Here is a 19,599-nt window from a genome sequence, read left to right as displayed (position 1 = left end):
AGAAGGAAATGGAGTTACATCATATGTCTTTATTGATCATTTGTGTTTCTCACTTGACTTAGTCAAGAGATGCTTTCTTTCTTTGAAAAGTTGTGTGGAAAAGTATATTGATGGGCCAAGAATAGCACAGTTGTTAGCTGTAAAGAACTGATCCATGAAAGTATAATTGTCACCACTGCCTACTAATTGTCAAAATCTAATAGATAGGCACCTTAAAAGAAACAATAATTATGTATTTGTTTTAGTAATAGAACCCCACACAATTAGCATAATCTTGTATGTTGCAGTTTTGGAATAGTTGAATGATTAGTGTCTAGAAATTTGATGTAATTTCTTTGTTTCTATCCTTTCAGATGTCTGTGGAAAACTAAATAATATGCCAAACTATCTCTAAAGAAAATGTGTTAAAAGTTGTGTAGAAAATATCTAATACGTATGAGACCAAGTTCTTGCTTTGGAGAAAATATTTAGGTGTTTAGTAGAGAGAGCATTAGTTTATTTAGTCTTCCCTTCAAAGTGTTAGAACATATGACAATGACTCCTGTTTAGGCTGATTTTTAGTGGTTGAAATTTTACTTCCTTTTTGCTAGGAATAAGAATATTTAGTTTCCTTCTAATAACTACATTAATTATAGAATATTTAGTTTCCTTTTAGTTTAGTATCTATAAGGAAAATAATATATTTCCTTTTATTTTATTCTCTTTATTTATCTATAAGTAGAGATGTAGGCGTTTATTTTTCATGCAAGAAATAATTCAAGAATCAATACAAAGAGTTTTAATTTATTCTCTCTTCAATTTTCTCTACAGTTTTATTTATTTTATATTAGTGGTATCAGAGCCAAATTCATTCAGAATGGAACGATTTCAATCACTTTTAACCAATTTTCAACCCAATTTTAACCATTGCATTTATTTTTAACACGGGGCTATTTTAAACCAATTTTAACCCTTACTTTTCTTTTTAACGCAGGGCTTGTTTTTGACCCGTGCTCACTTTTAACGCACCGAGCTCCAATAATTTTAATCCGTGTCCACTCTCAAAGCACTAGGCTCCAAGTTTTAATCAATATCAATTTTTAATCAATACTTGTTTTAATCCATACAAATTTTATCCATACCTATTTTGAACCATGTCAAGCATCAATATATCTTTGAATGCGCTCCACAAATCTTCATTGATGAAAAGTGAAAACCATCACAATTGTCCAGTGAAGATGAAGTTAAAAGATAATTTTACACGGCTTTCAAGAAGGAGAAGTAAGGGTTATACGTAATGAGACCAAGTCACATCGTCTTACTAACGCACAATGAAGAGAATTTTCTACAGAACCCGTGTTGGGTGTTTAGTAGAGGGAGTATTGGTTTGTTTAGTCGAAAAGTCTTGTAAAACATATTACTAACAAGTGACTCCTCATGATCCATGGACCACAAGTTTTGTGGTTATGATGTGGCTCATTTTCTCTCCATTTATGTCAAAGTTGGATAAGACAAATATTGTATAATTTTGGAAATTGACATAACACAAGATATTACAAATTAGTTAGTGCTAGTGGGGGTATATTATTAAAATTTACTTTCCTTCCGCTTCATGATTTAATTAGTAGTAGAAATATTTACTTCCTTTTTTGCTAGGAATATTCTAGAATATTTAGTTTCCTTTTAAGTCTAGTTACTACATTAATTATAGAATATTTAGTTTCCTTTTAGTTTAGTATCTATAAGGAAAATAATATATTTCCTTTTATTTTATTCTCTTTATTTCTCTATAAATAGAGATGTAGGCTTTTATTTTTCATGCAAGAAACAATTCAAGAATCAATACAAAGAGTTTTAGTTTATTCTCTCTTCAATTTTCTCTCTAGTTTTTATTTATTCCATATCAGTGGTATCAGAGCCAGATTCATTCATCTCGATGGTTCTGTGATTTCATTGAAGAAGAACGACCTTCAACCACTTTTAACCAATTTTCAACCCAATTTTAACCATTGCATTCATTTTTAACGCGGGACTGCTTTAAATCAATTTCAACCCTTGTTTTTATTTTTAACGCAGGGCTTATTTTTAACCTGTGCTCACTTTTAACGTACCGGGCTCCAATAATTTTAACCCGTGTCCACTCTCAATGCACCGGGCTTCAATTTTTAATTAATACCAATTTTTAACCAATACTTGTTTTAATCCATACCTATTTTGAACCATGTCAAGCATCAATATATCTTTGAATGCACTCCACAAATTTTCATTGATGAAAGGTGAAAACCATCACAATTGTCCAGTAAAGGTGAAGTTAAAAGATAATTTTACACGGCTTTTAAGAAGAAGGAGAAGAATCAGGTCTTCAAACTCAAATTGGATACACCAACTTGAGTTTGAGGGGAATGTTAAAATTTACTTTCCTTCCGCTTCATGATTTAATTAGTGGTAGAAATATTTACTTCCTTTTTTGGTAGGTATATTCTAGAATATTTAGTTTCCTTCTAAGTCTAGATACTACATAATCTACATTAATTATAGAATATTTAGTTTCCTTTTAATTTAGTATCTATAAGGAAAATAATATATTTCCTTTTATTTTATTCTCTTTGTTTCTATATATAGAGATAAAGGCTTTTATTTTTCATTGAAGAAACAATTCAAGAATCAATACAATTTAGTTATTCTCTCTTCATATATAACATATGGTATGCTACGTATAAAGAAAAACTCTAAATATGAATAAGAATATTTTAATTTTGCATATGAATTTTGTTTGGCTTGGGTTAGATCGATTCTTTTTAATTGAATTTGTATTTATTAGACCTATTTTTTTTAAAGGAAAAAAGAATAAAAGATTATTATCGGTGAGATATGAGTTTTGGAATGAATCGGGTTGGATTTTTTAATTAAATTTGTATATATTAGACTAAAAATAAATAAAATAGTAAAAGTTAAAAATAAATAAAATAGTGAAATCTTATCACCCATCGGAAGTTGGATTTTCCAGCATATGTGACTTTTGTATGTTGCAGTTTTAGAATAGTTGGATGATTAGTGTTTGAAAATTTGATGTAATTTATTTGTTTCTATCCTTTGAGAAGTCTGTGGAAAACTAAATAATATGCCAAACTATCTCTAAAGAAAATGTGTTAAAAGTTCTGTAGAAAATATCTCAGCAGTGTGTGTTATACGCAATGAGACCAAGTCACACCGTCTTGCTAACGCACAATGCAAAGAAATTTTCTGTAGAACCCGTGTTCGGTGTTTAGTAGAGGGAGTATTAGTTTGTTTATGGGTTGTTAAAGAAACCCCATAAAGAACTTCTTCCGGTATTTTGCTTGGAGGAAAAAAGAAACTATGCTTAAAATTATAATTACACTAGATCTTTTTTTATTTTTTATTTGATATTCTCCCATGAGATTAACCATGATTTCCGATTTGTTTCCTTCAAATCCCAAATCTTTGCATCATGATTTTAGTGGTATGAAAATATATTTAAATTACCCTTGTTTTTTTTGCTAGGAATATTCTAGAATATTTAGTCTTTTCCATTTCTAAATCTAGTTACCACATTAATTATAGAATATTTAGTTCCTTTTAGTAATTTGTAATATATTTTAAAAGAAACTTTTATTTTATTCTCTTTATTTTCTATAAATAGAGATGTATGCTTTTATTTTTTCATGTAAATAATAACATTTTATTCTTTATTTCTCTAGAATCAATAGAAGTAGGCTTTTATTTTTAATGCTTATTCTCTCTTCAATTTTCTCTATAGTTTTTATTTATTCTATATTAGTGGTATCAGAGCCAAATTCATTCATCTCAATGGATTTGTGATTTTATTGAAGAACGACTTTCAACCACTTTTAACCAATTTTCAACCCAATTTTAACCATTGCATTTATTTTTAACGCGGGGCTATTTTAAACAAATTTTAACCCTTACTTTTATTTTTAACGCAGACTCATTTTTTATCCGTGCTCACTTTCAACGCACCGGGCTCCAATAATTTTAATCCGTGTCCACTCTCAACGCACAAGGCTCCAATTTTTAATCAATACCAATTTTTAACCAATACTTTTTTTAATTCATACAAATTTTGTCCATACCTATTTTGAACCATGTCAAGCATCAATATATTTTTGAATGCGCTCCATAAATCTTCATTGATGAAAAGTGAAAACCATCACAATTGTCCAGTGAAGATGAAGTTAAAAGATAATTTTACACGGCTTTCAAGAAGGAGAAGAATCAGGTCTTCAAACTCAAATTGGATACACCAACTTGAGTTTGAGGGGGAATGTTAAAATTTACTTTCCTTCCGTTTCATGATTTAATTAGAGGTAGAAATATTTAATTCCTTTTTTCAGCAATTGTGACTTTTGTGTCAGTAAAGGCAAAGTTTTGTGACTATTGTGTTAGAAAACATAGTTAAGTGACTTTGGTGGAAAAAAAAAATCAAAGTTGTGTGACGATATGTGAAATTTACCCCCTAAATATGTGCACAATATTTCTTTTAAGGATACTGAATTTATTTACGCTTCAAGGTATTGGGATAATAGTCAAAATACCCCCCAACGTTTGACCAAAATGCCAACTACACACCTAACCTTTGCGTTGGACCTATTACCCCCCTGAAATTATTTTTTCAGTATTAAAATGCCCCTTTTTTTGTCGATGTGGCGATCCAATATGCCAACCCCCAATTATTAAACGCTTGTCTACACGCGCACGGCCCACGTGTCACATATTTAATTTCAGCCCCTTTTTTGACCCGCAACCCGACCCGTAGCCCTAAATTAAACACCATCCCAATTCTCTTCTTCACAAAAACGTAGCAGCCATCCCAAATTTCACGATAAACACCATTTTCAACCCCAATCTTTGTTTTCATTTTCTCACGTACATATTCTCTTCTTCACAAAAACGTAGCACCATCCCAAAGGTTAGTTTCCTTACATTTTTTTTTTTTTCTTTCAAAAATGATACTAGGATTTTGTGCATATTGTTTGAAATACGGACTATAAAAAACAAATTTTCATAGTTCCCTAACTGTAATCAGCACATTTATTATCATATTGTGCATATTGTTTGATTTTTTTTTTCAAAAAACGATGTAGTCTAGGGTTTTCGATTCGTGCATATTATTATCATTTTTTTGATTCCGTTTGACATTAAGTTGAATTACTTGGTATTCTTTGTTTTTTTATTTTGTATTTAGGTAGTACATGGCCGATTTTGTGTATGTAACCTTAAGATGGTACCATGGAGGTGTGTTACACTTAAATAATGGGGAGCCAATATATGAAGGTGGGGAAGTTCGATATATTCAATGTCGATGTTGATATGTTGTCTTTTTTTGAGTTGAGAGACTTTATTAAAGAATTAGGATACACAACTACTTGCACATTCGGTATTAAGCCACCTCGTTGTGGCATTTTGGTAGATGTTGATAGTGATGAGGTTATTTTAAATATGAGGTCGGTTTGAATGATGGTGACACCGTGGAGGTTTTGTCAAGCACGTGGTTGATGAAGCGCTTGTTGACCCACCTTTATTAGAATATGTTAGTCACGAGGATAGGGAGGAATCTTGTTCCTTTTTAATAAAGGTCATGACATAGGGGGCGATGAAAGATGTAGTAATGAAAGGGTTGTTGAGGAGCCCTTAAATTGTCCTAATGCACCTTGTCCTTTTCTACTCAAATGAAAACACACCACCCCATTCTCTTTTCTTTTACTTCAAATTTTTCTACATTCCGGAAAAAACACCTCCTACCTATCCTACACCGTCGTTGCTCCCGAAGAAACAACACCCCATTCCTCTTTTCCTTGTCCGATACTCTCTCGCCGAAATACAGCAGGACCTTCCTCTTCTACACCTGTTTGTTCATGAAGATCTTAAAGATGTAGGTCCGATTTGGATCGATTCCTTAGATGGAGGTTCTTGATTTCTCAGCGATGATAGCGGAACAATGTAGATGACATAGAAGGGGAAGGTGAGGATGAATATGCAAGTGATGGTGATGAGGTAAGAGAGTTGAGGGCCGAAAGGAGGATTGAATTTCGAGAGGAAAAAGAAGTGAGAGGGCAAACACTCGACAGTGAAGAGGTTAGCGGAGTCAGGCAATTGTGTGGATCTAGGATTTGATGAAACTAGAATAGGTAAGGTTAGTCTTGAGGGTAGGTTAGGAGGTGATGAACCTTACATTGATAGTTCCGTTGATGATAGCTTTGAAATAGATGAGGATGAGGTTGGGATGATGAAGAGGACATTGAATACGGTGGGGTAAATGCAAGAAGACAAAGGTTTAGAAGGAAGAATGATAAGAACAAAATCATTCATGACCCCACCGCCAAGAAAGTTGTATGGCAATTGGGTATGGTCTTTAAAGATGTTGATGAGTTTAGGAGAGAAGAATAAAATATCATAGAAAGGGTTAAAGTAGAAAAGTGGGTGAATGAGCCTACGGGTTAGGGTGAGGTGCAAGGATGGTTGTCCATGGTTATTGTATGCTAGGCTTGATAAAACCACGGATGATTTCCAAATTAAAACTTACATTCCAAAGCATACTTGCCTCCAAACTAGAAACTACTTGTGTAATGCCAAGTTTATTGTCGAGACTTATAGAAAGAGAATAACCGAGCGACCAAACATTAAAGTTGTTCGATTGCAAGAGCTAATTAGGACAAAGTTTAATCTTCATGTTGGTAAGACCACGCTAGAAGAGCAAGAAAGAAATCGAAAGAAATCATGGGAGATCATATTCGGGAGTTTGGAAAAATCCTTGACTACAGGGATGAATTGTTAAGGACTAATCTCGGTTCCACTTGTGTAGTTAAACTTGCTGAACCAAATGCGATAGTAAAATCGTTTTTCGAGCTTTTATATCTGTTTTGATGCTTTGAAGAAAGCATTTAAAGACCGTAGAAAATGTATTGGTTTAGATGGTTGTTTTTACGAAAGGGGTTTGTAGAAGGGCCGATTGTTAGTAGGTGTGTAGAGATGGTAATAACCAAATGTTGCCTCGGCATGCGCGCAGTGGAGTATGAAAACAAGAGCACTTGGACTTGGTTTATCAGAATTTTGAAGGAAGATTTGGCACTTGGAGATGGGACACATTTAACATTGATAACAGATATGCGAAGGTATGTACACTAGAGATTTGTTGCAATTTTTTTTTCATGAAAAGTCATGTGTTTTCATCTATACTAATCACTACTATTTCAGGGGACTATTTGTTGCTATTCAAGATCTTTTACCTCCTTTGTTGAACACGAAAGTGTGCTAGGCACATCTTAGCTAACTTTAGCAAAGGCGGAGAGGGCTACAAAGAAGACGGAGTTTTGGAGAATTGCCAAAAGACCTTCGAGTCTCAACTAAGGAGAAATATTGAGCGGATGAAGTTGCTTGGTCCAACGAAAATGATGGACAAACGATGTATTACAACATAAATTATTGGTGTAAGGTCTACTTCAACACTAATGTAAAAGTAGATTTCGTAGATAACAATATGGCCGAGTGTTTTAATGCTTGGATCGCCATTATGCCATGTATGAGTAATGCATATTTACCTTCTTGTTGCTCCCCCGTTTTGACAACCGTTTTGTAGATAACAATATATTTGTTTGTTTATTGGCTAGCGAAGTAGGCACAAAACTATAATAACAATGCTTGAGGAGATTAGGGTGAAAATGATGGCAAGGATTGGAACATTAAGGGAGTTTGTAAACACTTGGAAATGTAACTACTCTCCAACGTGTACGAAGGTGTTAGAGGGAAAATGCTACACTTTCAATGCAATGTAACATTGAGTTTAATGGAGTTGCCGGTTTTTGAAATGGGGAAGGACTATATCAACACACCGTGGATATTTCTAAAAGGCGGTCACGGTAAAGGGGTGTGGCGCCTAAAAAGGCATCCCATGTGCACATGCTTTAGCTGCAATTCAATAAAAGGTATGATCCACTTGGCTACATTGACCATTGCTATAGCAAAGAGACTTACATAAGAACATATGAGCATGTTCTTCAACCTACTACAAATACGGAAATGTGGCTGTCTCTACCGCCAGCGTGGCTCCACCCGTACATAAAAAGCATGCACAGTAAGCCTCAAAAGACCGTAAGGAAGGAGGCGGTGAAATTCCAAAGTCTCGGGAAGATGCCAAGAGCTGAATGGCCGACTTGTAAGAATCGCACACAGAGGCCACAAGAGAAGGTGTCCAAAAAGACTCAAGAAGCGGCATGGACGAGAACCGAAAGCTCTAGCAATGGAAGGCCAACACATCACAACCACCATCTTCAAGCAAGGTCATGGGGAGACCAAAGAAACCACCAACAAAACTAGTACCGTTGAAAAGAGGCCAAGAGGAAGACTAGAAAACCGCCCAAGCAAGAGGAAATAATCTCGGGCAGCGGCTCGAAGTTCATGCTTCATGTTCTCATTGAAAGCAACTAGTGCACCACCTAATCGCTAAAAGAGGAAGAGGAAGTGGCACTAGTGCACCATATAAAAGGCCTGTAGTAATGGGAACGGGTGTTTTCCGGCGTAAAACGGGTTCAAAACGCTTAATGTGAGTGCCTTAATACACAAGTGTTCTTTTATGTGTTGTTTCCATTACTAAGTGTTATTTTATGTGTTGTTTCCATTACTAACTCCTTGGTATAATTTGCGTGAATTGAACGACTGGCATGTCAACGACGAAAGGATTGTGTCAACTAGTAAGTTAAAGGTGACGAATCAGATCAAAGAAGCACACATGTGACATTGGCTACAAGCCAAGTGCAAATAGTAAGCCCCGAAATGGAGAGGCAATGAAGCAATCACAACCAGGAAACTACAAGAGATACGAGGAGAAAATGACAAAAGGTAGAGGTAAATCAAAAACCCAAGCCAAGAAAGCACTGCTCACAATCCCGAGCGACCATGGAAAATATAATTATGATGAAAATGTCCCTCAGCTCTTCAATGTACACATTTATGGATTGACATTTTAGTATTTTGTCTTGTTCGTTTAATCAAAACAACATATTAGTACTTTGTCTTGTTCGTTTAATCAAAACAACATTTTAGTATTTTGTCTTGTTCGTTTAATCAAAACAACACTACAAAGACATAAGTGCTTAACGTGTTCCAATTCCATTTCAAATTGACATATGTTAAACGTGTACAAATTCAAAGAACGGCATGAATTTAATATGGTCAACAAAGACGATTAAAGGCACTAAATACGATACGGTCAAGGACCATTAAATGGCACTAAATCCAACATGGTCAAGGACCATTAAATGCATTTTTGCACGGATTGCCCTTCGTTTGGGGTGGTCTTTAAATTTTGCCACTCAAATTTGTGGTCTTTAAATTTTGCCCTTCATATTTGTGGTCTTTAAATTTTGCCCTTCATATTTGTGGTCTTTAAATTTTTGCAAGGGGACTAGGGGTGTATGCGCATCCAGATACAATCTTTTAAAAAGTTAAAGATTATCCGGATCAAGATAACTAAAAGTCTCATTTCTCAAGGCAAAGTATACGCTTCTCCGCGTTTTTAGTTAAACATAACTAAAAGTACGTGAGGCGGCATATAAATTTAAACTTTGCCTTATGAGGCAAACTTTTTTTCGTTGAAGTCATCAACGAGTTGCTAATCTACCTTGTATTGCCCGACAAAAGTGTGAATTTGTATCCGGGATGGACATTTGGTTGTAGCATAATACTTTTCCATGTAACTTTGGTATATATGCTTGAAAAAATACATATATATGCTTCGAGGCAAAGTTTGCCCATAAGGCATAAGTATGCCCCGCGTCGGCGTAAGTTTGGTAAATCGCAACAAGTTTATGCCGATGGGGGCATACTGTTAATGGGCAAAATTTTTATGCCGGATCCGTAAACTTATGAAGAAATTATCAAAGTTATACGGAATCGGCATACTTCGTCAAGTCCGCCCATAAGGCATAAGTATGCCGGTCCGCATAACTTGCTAATTCCTTCACAACCGTATGCCGACGGGGGTACAGCGAAGTTACATGGAACCAAATGTCCATCCCGCATACAAATTCACACTTGGGCCGGCAATACAATGTAGATTAGCAACCGTCGACAGATTTCAACCAAAAAAAAAGTTTGCCTTATAAGGCAAAGTTGTGTTTTAGGCTGTGCCAGCTTCCAAGTAGACTTTAGTTATGTTTAACTAAAAGTCCTGGGAGGGGCAAGATTTTGCCTTGAGGCGTACCTTTCTGGATCCGGCATAACTTTAACTTTTTCTTAAAGATTGTATGCCGGATCCGGCATACCCTTAGTCCTCGCCTTGCAAAATTTAAAGACCACAAATATGAAGGGCAAAAATTTAAAGACCACAACATGAAGGGCAAAATTTAAAGACCACAAATTTGAGTGGCAAATTTAAAGACCACCCCAAACGAAGGCAATCCGTGCAAAAAAATGTTGAAACCATATATATAACACAACAAACACAACAACTAGTGCACAGTTTGCAGCACAACAAACACAACAACATATAACATCTACATCATACCAAAAGAAGATGCTAGCTTTTGTGAAAAGTTCTTCGTTCTTACGTGCAAGCCGATGATTTTGTAAGTTTTTTTATATTTGTTATTATTATTTGATTTACGTGAAAACCGACGATGTAAACTTTCTTTTTGTTCATTGAAGATACTTCCACATGAACATCATGACATTTTTCCAACGACAACAACGCATGCCGTGTTAAAGTATCAAGATGACACCGTTCACAAGATGACGTTCGAATTGGGAAAAATGCTCGTTTATGCTGCGAGAAGAAGGCATTTATAGATTCAAAAGGTTTGAAAGAGGGAGACACACTAGAGATTTGGGTGTGTAAATGTGAGTGTGGAGATGGCATAGGATTTCATGTATTTAAAAAGAGATAGAGATCATAAATATTGATTAGTAGATTCTCTATTATTCAATTGTCTATGTTTAACATGTCCATGTATGCTACTATTTTGATTAAGACAATGATTAATGTTATGTGGATGTGATTTTGATTTTAATTTTAATTTCGGATAAATACTTCAAAACACCTTAACATCAAACTTCTTCATTCATACATGATAAAATAGATGTATATGTTAGAAAATTTGCCATAACAAAAGGCAAACAAAACATAACATAGCCGAGACACTACCACCACTACCACTATCTATGGCAATTTGATTTTTCCATTGTTTGAATTGCCACTACGGAATACAAAACTTATGAACACAACAACAACACAAACAACAAAACAAAAAATGAAATTCCTATGGAACCTACCCCCTTTAGTCTTCCTTGTGTCTTCTTTTTTTGGTCCATCAACCTCGACCAAACCCATGTCAACACTAACCGAATTATTATCGTTAGTAGTGATCTCATCCAATTCCATCTTCAAACTCCGATATTGCACCAATTCCTTCTCTAAATCTCTAATTTTGTTAACCAATTTTGGGAGGATAAATTTTGATCTTGGATCAACTTCATCTCTGTCCCTCCCGAAAAAACTTGCATTTTGAGCACGAAAAATAGCAAAACGAGCATAATTTTACAAATTTAATTTTTCAATAAATCAAAAAATGGGAGCAAGACCATACACCATAATAGGACAAGACCAGTATCTTCTTCCGGGGGGTTGTTTTTAGACCAAGAAGTTTGCATTTGCAACAAATTCCCGTGTTGACATTGGACCACGGTTCTAAGCATGAGATCACTCTCATCCATACACAATCGACCAAGGTCAATTTTTTCCATAACAAACCCTAAGAAATGAAAAATGACTAAATATGAGCAAGAATCACTCAAGAAATTTAAAACAATAAATTTCACATGAACGAAAATTTAAAGAGAAATAAATGAGAAATAAACCTAGCTAACGAACCTCTTTCCAACGATTGGAGCGATTAAGGTGTTGATTTTTAGAGGTATAACGATTGGAGTGGTTGAAGTTATGGAGTCGTTTGTTTTTTTTGACAAAAAATGGAGATGGGTATTAAATGGGTGAAGAAGAAGATGAAGTAGTAGTTTGGGTGTAAAAATGGAGGGAGTTCAAATTAATCTACATGGCATCTACGTGGCAGTCCAGTTGGCGCTCCAAAACACGTCACATGCTCTTTTTTAAAGGCTATAACGCGCCACCGAGCGGTGTATTCACGCTCTTGTCCACATCACAAAAAGGGGCATTTTAATACTGAAAAAAAAATTTCAGGGGGGTAATAGGTCCAACGCAAAGGTTAGGTGTGTAGTTGGCATTTTGGTCAAACGTTGGGGGGTATTTTGACTATTATCTCTCAAGGTATTCATTCAATTTTGGCTTTCTATTTTTTGTTTTCAACATTAAAAGCCCCAACTACCAAATTTATTAGAAGATCTATAGAAAACTTTTGAAGTATGGGTTACACAAGTCTTTAAAAATATTGCCCCAAGTCAAGTGAAATGAGGTGTTGATATAGCTATAAATATGTATGGATTGTAATAATTGATTTTGTAAGAAACATTCTGTTATTTGCTGAAAACAAACAAAAAGAAAATGGCAAGTCTCTTTTTCTTTTATTCACGTCTCTATTTTGTCTTTCTAAGCCAAAGCTTTTCTTCATCATCTTTGCTCTCCGAGCGAAGCTTCTGCTTTGCTTCAATTTAAGAAACCCTTTGAAATCTCCAACTCTTATTCGTGTGGTACTTCTTCTTTCCCGAAAACAACATTTTGGATGTGAGTAGGGATTGTTGCACTTGGGATGGAGTCACTTGTGACTTGTTAACCGGTTATGTTACCGGTCTGGACCTTAGTTGCAGTCATCTTGGTGGAAGTATTCATCCCAACAACAACCTCTTCCAACTCCATCATCTCCAGAGACTAACTCTTGCTGACAATGACTTCAATTTTTCTTCAATTCCAACTGGCATTGGCTGCTTGAGGAATTTGAGGCATCTCAACCTTTCTTACTCTAACTTTGTTGGTAAAATACCAACAGAAATCTCATACCTTTCCAATTTGGTTTCACTTGATCTTTTTTTTTTTTTTTTTTTTTTTTTAATGGTTTTCATGAATCACAACATGATCAGGGAACATTTGAAACACTGCCTCAAAACTTCACATATCTGGAGGTAGTTTCTTTCTTTAGTGTCAACATCTCATCTCCGATACCTATGAATGTGTCTTCTTCTTTAAAGGTACGTGGATCTGGAAGATGCCATCTTGCAAGGTAATCTCACAGAGAGCTTTTTTATTCTTCCTAACTTGGAAAGGCTCAAATTGGGTTGGAATGATCTTCTCAAAGGAGTTTTACCAAAGCTCCACACGAGCACTACTCTATTGGAGTTGGACATTTCATACATAGGCATCTCTGGTGAGCTGCCTGATTCAATTGGCACCTTGAGTTCCTTGAGTCACTTGAACCTCAACGGCTGTGGCTTCTCTGGTTCGATTCCTGATTGTATTGGCAACCTAACCCAGCTTAGGGACTTATATTTTAGTCTTAATAATTTCACTGGCCATATTCCTTCAACAATCTCTAATTTGAAGCAGCTCACACATTTATATCTTTCATCTAACTCCCTTAGAGGCAAAAATCCCGATGTTTTCTCTAACCTCCAAGAGCTAGTTGAATTGGATTGTTATATTAACAACTTCATTGGTCCATTCCCTCTTCCATCTTAAACCTGACACGTCTTGAGCTCTTAGACTTGTCGAGTAATTCCTTATCTGGTTCACTGCCTAGCAATGCGAGCATGCTTTCAAAGCTAGATAAACTAGATTTGACTAACAACTCACTGAATGGCACAATACCCTTTTGGGTTTTTAATGTTAACTCCTTTGTTTTGATGCTCTATAATAATAAATTCAGTGGATTAGCATAGTCTTCTTTCCTCTCGTGAGAGTGGAAAGCTTCTGCAGTATATAAGTGTCAAATTTTCCATAATGTTTGTAATGTCTTCTTTTGACACTATTGTCTTTGCACTGCCATTGATGTACCAAATCTGAAAATTATTGCATATATTATTAATAAAAGAAAGCCCGTTAAATCAGCAAGCACATGAAAAATAAATATAAATAGCAGTGCCTTCAAACAAATAGGGATTTTCTATGCAAGATGCCGCCATGGAAAAAGTAAAAGCTCAAACCACAAACGGCACAAAATACTTCAATTGTCACAAAATAAAATACCTGCTAAATTTTCACTTCCTACTCCAAAGGCATGTAGATCCTGATGTCCAAGAGTCGAGGTTTGCCTGCATTAATAGATCACATAACTTGAACGAATTGCATAACCTTACATATACATCCTTGGGTCCATTTTGATGAGTGAGATAATTATCCGGAGCACAATTAGTAAGAACTCCCAACTTGATAAGATACCAACAAATAAATATCTACAAATCAATCAGATGAAGAAGAATTCACCTTAGCTTGTTCCCATTTTGTGACGGCTGTAATAGTGGCTTTAGAGGAGTTTACATCCTGATGATACGACCCTACAATTGCAGACAAAATGATGCAAAAAGTATTAAAACAAATACTATCCAATTCTTTGACATCGATATAACGAAAGAGGGCTTTCGATCTTGGAAGAATCAACTCACAATCAGAACAGTGGATAACAAAATTGCAATTCATGTATGAACTTGAATCGGCATGCTCAGGATAGTTAATGTGCAAGACAAACTTCTTGATCTTATGTGTCTGCAAATTAACCACAGTAATATGAGATCAAACATCGACTTCATAACATGTGCTCATGGAAATTCTCAGAGGATGACATACCTGCCCATCAAATCGCATATCTAAGCCACGAGTGAATTAGATGTAAAAGTAATTACCAGAAAGAGTTGTCCTCGGCCGCCGATCTGAAGCATAATGAATCACCATCTGGTGGATTCTGCATAGTTTCGGTCCAAATATCCTGCATTAAGACAAGATAAGACAAGGTTACGTGGTTGATTTGGCCGTCAAAACATCTTTAATAAAGGAATAGGAAGAAATGCATCCATGAACAAACCTACGCTAAACCGCCACACAACATATAAACATAAACAGATCCAAGCATCCTAAAACCAAAAGTGAAACTACTAAAAGAACTAAGTTTAACGCCTAGCTCAATGTATGAGTTAAAATAGGTTTTAAGCCTCTTGTTCCCCTTTTAACTTTAGGCAAATCCAACTTCTGCATTGCAACCCATTCCTAAACGTCAGTTTCAGTAATATAATAGGGATATGATAATTGGATGGAATCCAGACCGAAGACAGTATCATATTAACACAATTAGAGTATCTACAAATCACAACTTTCAGGAAAAATAATCCGATGGAAGAAAAGTAAACTATAAACAACTGTAGCAAATGATAAAACCCAAACCAATCTAAAGAAAGAGGAGTTACCTATGCTGATGTACCAAAGGGGATGCGTTGGTTTGCTAGAAAAGTAGCTTACTGCACAAAGTAAAGAAAAACTGTACATACTGAAGTCATAACAACTTTTCAAAGTTACCTATTCTCTACTAATTACAAAGAAAGAGTAATTACAACTTCATTCCATCAGATCATGCTAAAGTTTTAAAACTACACATTTTAATAAACTTACCTCACGTAGAACTACTGCAAGTAATTGTGGCACAAAAAATGTTCATACTCTTTCAGGAAGACTATGGGCATCAGTGGCCTGACCCGTCTTGCTCCAACATGAATATAATCCTTGGGTGGCTCCGGAAGCTTCTGATCATCTTTATTTTTTATCTTCTTTCCATTCCCTGCAATGCATCAATCTATTATTGTCTTGCTCTTTTGCTCCTGCGGCATCTTTATCACTTTCATTTTTTCATGGCACTTGTTGCTTTTGGCATTTGTTTCATTAATTGCTATTGAAACATGCAATGAATTAAATAACATCTATTTCATTTCATTTCTAGATTATGGTAATTAATAGTAGGAATTGAAAATCCAAGTACTTAACGAAAAATAGGATTAATAACATTAGTATCCTCGGCAGTAGTTTCCTTAGCTTTCCTCTCTGGAACTGATTTCTCTTCTGGTACTTAGAATCATATTGAAACTTTGTGCCAATTTCCTCAAGTAGGATCTGTTTAGGGTCTGAAGAATCTCCCTTCAATATCCAAATACATATTTCGTAATTCCTTTGTTTTTCTTATCAACATATGAATTTCTATGGTTTAAGGATATATCATTGAATTCTAAAGCATGCAATGCAGATCTGAGGCCTTGATAGATTTGTTGGCACAACAGAAGCTAATAACAGTATCTCAAGATCTTTAAACTTCACGTATAATTAAGTAGGTCAAAAGAAAAGGTTAAAATCTGTAAAAGATTGAAAGCATCCACCCAAAGATTGAAACAATCCACTTATCATAGCATGCACCAAATTCTCCTGGAAAGAAAAGAAAGTTGTGAGTATATTCCAAAACATATAAAATCATTTAAAAAGTATAACATGTATAAACTACCTTCTCGTAGATAGAAATCATCTATAAACTAATCACGTCGCTATTTTTCGTGCATTAAGATAATTCCACATCCTACACATTCCAATCGTTACAATCAGATCCAGAACAAAAAATAAATAAATTATTCTTATAAGCCACCTAGAAGCAAGTTACAGCATGCTCAAGTAGCTAATTAAGCTCTCTATATCGTATATATGTATAAAAACACACTAATGAACCTGAAGAGGCACGAGGATTAAACACATTCATTATTCCAGTTCCAATAAATACTACGAATCTGAACCAGAAAGAAGTAGAACAGAAGCAAGGTGATGGAACTCACTCCATAGAACTAAAACAGAGAGAAAATGGAACAGGAGTACACAGCTATAAGCCATTCATATCTTCATCTTTTCGTATAAGGCAATTAAAAAGCTTAATAAAAGAAACAAAAAAGCATATAGAACGACATTATCCCATAGTTGACATTATCTTATGTATTAATCTAACAGACGCTGAGTTGCAGAAAACTGAGAGTGGTGAGCGGAGAAGGCATCTGACTTTTCATATTAGTTTCTCTTTTCTTTTCTCGGCCAGTGAGGACACTTAATCATTAAATGTAGATTGAACAACTAAGTGAAAAACAAACTTAGCCACTAATTCGAATTAGTCCCACTTGAAAAGTGAATGTATTATCATTATTAAATAAATTATTTTACCAATTAGTTGTGAAGATGACTACTTGGTGATTTCATGGCCAAGGACAACTACCAGATATCTCTTTCCTTGTCATTTTTCTTTCTTAGCAACTTCAGCATTGAACAATCCCAGTTCCTCAGACTCCACTTGAACTTGGATCAATAAACATCATTTGAGATGATTTATTAGTACTTCTCTAATCCCAATTTGTTTGACACTCTTTCTTTTACACACAATAATTAGCAGTTATAAGAGTAGAGAAAAATAAGCAACATTAATGCAGAGAGTATGCAATTAAAATATTCTTTACGCAGAACTTGAAATACAGAAGTAGACAACTAAATGAGAATAACAGAGTCTAAGAAAGCATGGCAACAATTTCCAATGGTGGAATCAAAGCGCCATTTGTGTCAGTAATCCGAGCCAGTGGTTCCGAATTCTCCTTGTTGATTTTGCTGTTCTTCTATTTTGGGGAGAATAGAGGTACGTCACACCGTAGAATGAAGAAAATAGAGGGACAGTTCTTTTCGATTTGGGGCTTATGCCACGGTTGGATTGTAGAGCGAAGCGTTTTTCTTTTTAATTTAATTTAATGCAGGGTTTTAAGTTTTTTGAAGTAACTATAAATCCAAAAAGAAAAGGAGATAATAGATAAATATAATTTATGGTCATATAGAGCATCACGTCACCGAATCCATGTCCTATAATTATATATATATATAAAGATTTGTATCTTAGATCATCTCTTTTAGGTTAGGCTGAATACATAGGAGGCCCTTAAACTTGCAATAATTTTCCTCCCAGACACTTGAACTAACTCTTGTTCCTATTGAGCCCCTAAACTATTAAAAAAGTGTACCAATTTAACACATTTTGCTATATATCATAGTGTGTGTAATACGCTCTCCCGTAAGAGAGTAAAACTGGAAAGTCTGATTTTTTATTTTTTAGTTTACTTTTTAGTTTCAACTTCTATCTTCTTCAGCTATCAACTGCCGCCATGCCCGCCACCATCATATCGTTGAAAATTAACCCTCAAAAGACCAGATCATTTATACCTTTTAGCTCCCTATGCCAATCATCTCCTTGTACCTGAGAATGGAATCCATCCTCTGTAACTTCAACTGTTGTTTGAACTTGTTGATGAAATTATCGGCTTTCACGTCAACTTCATTGTCTCCATCGCTTGTCTTAGCAGTCCTCTCCTTTGTAGTCGCCGGCCGACGAGCTTCCACAATGGCTGCTTCCTCAAAATGCACAAATGGCGATTTCATACGAGCCGATTTCTTCATCTTCGTCGACAACTTCGCCGGAACTTCACCGGCCGACAAGTTCGTATCTGATCAGGTCCTGCTCACGTGGCGTTCCCTTGACTAATAGTACACTTCATCCAAGCTCTTTAGCTCACCTTCTTCTTCTTCATTTCTTTGTGGATTTGCTGAAATCAAAATGGGTCTCCATATCTTCGATTTTCTGTTCATGGGTGTGTTGGAAAATGTACTGGGTCGATTTATCTGGAAGTCTTTCTTCATGGGTTTACTCGAAGTGGAATTCTCTTTCTATATTTCTGTGTTTTTGTTCATGGGTATGCTGAAAATATACTGGGTTTGTGATTCTCCAAGTGGATTTGCAACGTTCTTGTCCATTTTCCTCCTTTTCTATACAATTTTAAATCAAATTTCACAATCTGCCCGGGAAATGGGTCATGTTGAAGGCAGAGTTTTCCATCAGAAAAACACAACAAAGACAGGGTGGGGGTGGGGAAGAAGACGAAGGGAGGGGGAGAAATATTATTTTCCTTTTTCTTTTGCTGCTAATGTGTCATTTTATCATTAGTCACATTATTATGTAAGTGGAAAGTGAATTTCACGCATCTAGCATTTTAACTTGCTGCAAAAATGTGTTAAATTGGTACACTTTTTTAGTAGTTTAGGTGTACAATAGGAACAAGAGTTAGTTTAGGTGTCTGAAAGGAAAATTATGGCAAGTTTAAGGGTCTCCCTGTGCATTCAGCCTTTAGGTTAATAATGCTATAATGGGGTGAGAACAAACATCATTACAAAGATATGTCTTTTGGACGGATTGAACAAAAAGATTGTATCTTTAACAAAAAATACCCATAATTAATTCAGAAATAATTCACATAATCTAAAATCAAGGACCAAGAATTCTTGATAGTTAAGAACTATCTAGATAAGTATAAAGTAAGGAATTGAAAAATTAATCTAGTATGTTGCTGTCTTCGCCGGAGATTTTTTCGGTAAGTACTCATTCTTACGGCAGGTTAAAAGTTTTCAGGTAATACCTTTTTCGTTTTTCAATGCCCTTTTATAGGATTCTTTTGGGTTTGAATTTAAAGAGTTTCGATCTGATGAACGAACTACCGTAAAATAGTGGCGGTAGCAACGGTAATGCCGCAGGTGGTGTTGGTCGTGGTTCCACCAAAATGTCGAAACTTGTTATGGCA

General features: G+C 35.3%; 2 long non-coding RNA genes across 9 annotated transcripts; one reads left to right on the top strand and one right to left on the bottom strand.

The window, feature by feature from the left end:
• Positions 1-12,416: 12,416 nt before the first annotated feature.
• On the bottom strand, positions 12,417-18,867 carry LOC132067436 (uncharacterized). Of its 8 annotated transcripts, none has more exons than XR_009417150.1 (9): positions 18,191-18,867; positions 16,455-16,526; positions 15,578-16,378; positions 15,376-15,426; positions 14,818-14,900; positions 14,581-14,680; positions 14,402-14,472; positions 14,165-14,229; positions 12,417-13,977 (listed from the first exon to the last, which is right to left on the bottom strand). It is a non-coding gene; the product is annotated as an uncharacterized LOC132067436 (long non-coding RNA). The 8 variants fall into 8 exon arrangements; XR_009417149.1 differs by lacking the exon at positions 18,191-18,867 and adding an exon at positions 17,153-17,672; XR_009417147.1 differs by having other exon boundaries at positions 15,578-16,526; positions 18,191-18,866.
• LOC132067437 (uncharacterized) lies at positions 17,407-19,031 on the top strand. The gene is made up of 2 exons (XR_009417151.1): positions 17,407-17,539; positions 17,616-19,031. It is a non-coding gene; the product is annotated as an uncharacterized LOC132067437 (long non-coding RNA).
• The last annotated feature ends 568 nt before the right edge of the window (positions 19,032-19,599 follow it).

The sequence above is a fragment of the Lycium ferocissimum genome, chromosome 8 (assembly GCF_029784015.1).
Source record: "Lycium ferocissimum isolate CSIRO_LF1 chromosome 8, AGI_CSIRO_Lferr_CH_V1, whole genome shotgun sequence".
NCBI classification, from domain to species: domain Eukaryota; kingdom Viridiplantae; phylum Streptophyta; class Magnoliopsida; order Solanales; family Solanaceae; genus Lycium; species Lycium ferocissimum.
Note: the sequence above shows the minus strand (reverse complement) of the source record. Positions and strands in the feature narration are given on the sequence as shown.